Genomic DNA, 3,143 nt, shown 5'->3' on the forward strand with positions numbered 1-3,143 from the left:
GAAAATAGGGCCACAAGGCAGTAATTCAATTTGACAAAATTCAGTGTTTATTCAATTGAATTCAAATGTTTATTTAGTACCCTACTGGGCCCTGGGTTAGTGGACCTGACAGAGTTTCTTCCCTCAAAGAGTCACAGCCAAATGGACAACTTTCCAGGCTTAGATTCACCCTTGGGAGCTTATGAAAATACAGATTCCTCAGCTTCATCCTGGCTTTCTAAATTAGAATATCTAGGGTGGTGGGACCCAGGAATCTATATTTTAAAAAGCCATCACAGGTGAAGGTGACTTTTATGCACTATAAACTTTGAGACCATCTGCCTTAGGCTCTTAACTTACCATTTTGATTTCAGACCTCAAGCACAGAGAACACTCTGGTGGCCCACCTGGTGATGGTGAGGGACAGATTTCCTGAGCCTCTAACATGCAGGAAAATGCGGCTGACTTCACCTGGGACACCAGAACTAAAAGACACCCAGCCCAAAGTTCCTCTTGGCCCACGTGTCACAGGAACAACCTACAAAGAAAAAGACACAACTGTGACTTGAGGAGCAAGATGGAACGTGTGCCCAGGATCCAAGTTCAGATGTACCCATTGGAGACTGACGCTACCTCTTCTAACCCCTACCTCAGAACTACCTTTTGAAGTGGGTATTTTAACTATCTGTATTTAACAGAATGAGGATGCCAGCTTAGCAATATTGAGTGTCCTGCCCATGCTACAGGAATTTTAATTCACTTTCCCTAAATCCAATCCAAAGTTGTTAGATGCTTCCAACTTTGGAATACCTTTTCTAAGAGGTTCATATCCAAGAGTACAATGTTTCAACAGGAACTTGGGCAGAAGTAAATGAAGCCCAGCCACTGGGAAGCAGCTACGATGTTATAGGACATTGATCTAAGCCTTAGATTATAGGCCTGGCTCTGCTGTTTACTAACTAGTGGCCTCAGACATGTTACCACTGTCTATGCAGTTCCCTAAGCCAGACTCCCAGGGGTCGTCCATGACTCCTCCCTCTCACTCACCCTCCACATGTAATCCATTCTTACTGGTTCTGCCTTCTAAGTATCTTCGAATTTGTATACCTATTTCCATCTTCACTGCTATCACTTTAGACCTGAACTATTGCAAGAACTCTTAACTGATCACTCCCCTTCCATTCATCCTCTCCCAATCCATTTTCTCCACAACAGCCTAAGTCATAGCACATCAATCCTTGACTTAAAAACCCTTCAAAAACAAAACAAAACAAAACCCTTCAACAGCTTCCATTTATCTTAGGATAAAACTAAATCTCCTATCATGGTCTAGGCCTCTGCAGACTCATCCTGACTCACTTTCTGCCTTGCTTTCTAGGCTCCAGGCACGCTGGTGTTTCTGTCTTTCAAGCACTCCATGCTCCCTTCCTCCCAGAAGCCTCCATGTACTTTGGTCCTTCCCAGGGGAGTACTTTTCACATCCTCATTCACCCACTTAACTCATTCTTCAGATCCCGGTTCATTATCATTGCACTCAGGAACCCTCCTCATTCCTCCTCCCCCCTCCTCCCACCACTAAATCAGTTCCTCCTGTTACATGTTCTCATGGCTCCCTGCACTCACCACAGTTTGCAATTATACATCCTTTGGTGATTTTCTGTCTCACCCACTAGAGTGTGAGCTACATTAGGGTGGAGACTATGTCTGCTTCTCCACCATCATCTTATTCCCAGCACCTCAGTACAGAGCCTGGAATGTAGTAAAAACAATAATAATGAAGCTGATGCCAGTGGCTATATTACTGATGCCTAACATGTGCCGTCTTGCTCCTAAGTATCGATACTTTACTCGAGTTAGTTCTCTTAAACCTTGAAAACCCTATGAATTTATAGGCACTCCACTGAGATCTTTTTTTTTTTTTTTTGGCTCAACCTTTTAATAGAAAAAATTCACTGATGCACAAAAATGCGAAAGTGTGACAATGACAACATATGGAATTCTGTGATTGAAAGTCCCCTCGAGTGCACGCTGTGGTGCACATACACCCGCCCACACGTACTCTGGCATGGAAACATAAACTTAATGCAAACCAGTGCTACCAAGAAGCGCCAACATGTGTTCTCCATTCCACCAACCACAGATCTATATCTACTCCAAACGTTCAGGAACAAAAAGTACAGCATCCTCCAGGAACAGCAAGGCAGACTTCTTACTCACAATGGACCAGCAAAAAGAGTACTGCACACTGAAATTTAGGATCGTCATTCATGAGGATCGTCACAATCCCAACGTAAGGAACAAATAAATCCCCTCGCTCTCCTCACAACATCGTTCTTCTCTAGCCAATGTTGTCCTTGTTTATACAGGCCTCGGTCATCAACCACACTGTTATCTCCTTTGGTCAGAAACTTCATACGTCCATTTTGCTTTTCATGAATCTTCAAGACTCGGTGAACTATAGGAACCTCTCTTCCTTCTATCCTAAAAACAACAATTTCTTCCACTCCTACGGGATGATCTTCAACTCGATTGGCTAGAAAGAGAAAATCTCCTCTATGGAATGCACGTTCCATGCTGCCGCTGAGCAACACCACAGCTGGACTTTCACTTCCAGTTCTAACCGTTAACCCCTTCCGGAGCATTAGTGCCGAGGAGACAATCTTTCCAAAATTTAAGACTAGATAATAGAGCTGCTGCTTGTTCATCCACTGCACATCGTCCAAAAAATCGAGAGATACCATGGTGGGGCCGGCGAGGGGACACGGGCAGAAGAGAGGGCGAGATGTGACCCGCGGGAGGAACGGCTGGCACACGGGCCAGGCTCACACTAGACAGGACCCCCTCCGCTGAGATCCTGATGAATGAATACAGTCATTTCTCTGTGCCTCATTTTTCTTATTGACAAAATGGAGAAAGTAGTATGTGAGTGAATCACAACCAAACTTGCAATACTTTATATTTTCTCTAATTATTTACAAATGAAAGAATTGAGCCTTTAAAAAGTTTTCCATGGGTTTTATTTTTTTTCCCATGGGTTTTAAAAACATATGTGTGTGTAGGCACATTATGCTTATACCCTTCACCTTATACAATGTTTCTAATACAATGTTTCTCAACCTTTAAATTAAATTATTGCCACCACCCCATCCCCTGCAAAGAGAAAA

General features: G+C 43.4%; 1 pseudogene; it reads right to left on the reverse strand.

The window, feature by feature from the left end:
• Positions 1 to 2,188: 2,188 nt before the first annotated feature.
• Positions 2,189 to 2,720, reverse strand: LOC102997880 (signal peptidase complex catalytic subunit SEC11A-like; annotated as a pseudogene).
• Between the last annotated feature and the right edge of the window lie 423 nt (positions 2,721 to 3,143).

This window comes from Balaenoptera acutorostrata, chromosome 6 (assembly GCF_949987535.1).
Source record: "Balaenoptera acutorostrata chromosome 6, mBalAcu1.1, whole genome shotgun sequence".
In the NCBI taxonomy this organism is placed as follows: domain Eukaryota; kingdom Metazoa; phylum Chordata; class Mammalia; order Artiodactyla; family Balaenopteridae; genus Balaenoptera; species Balaenoptera acutorostrata.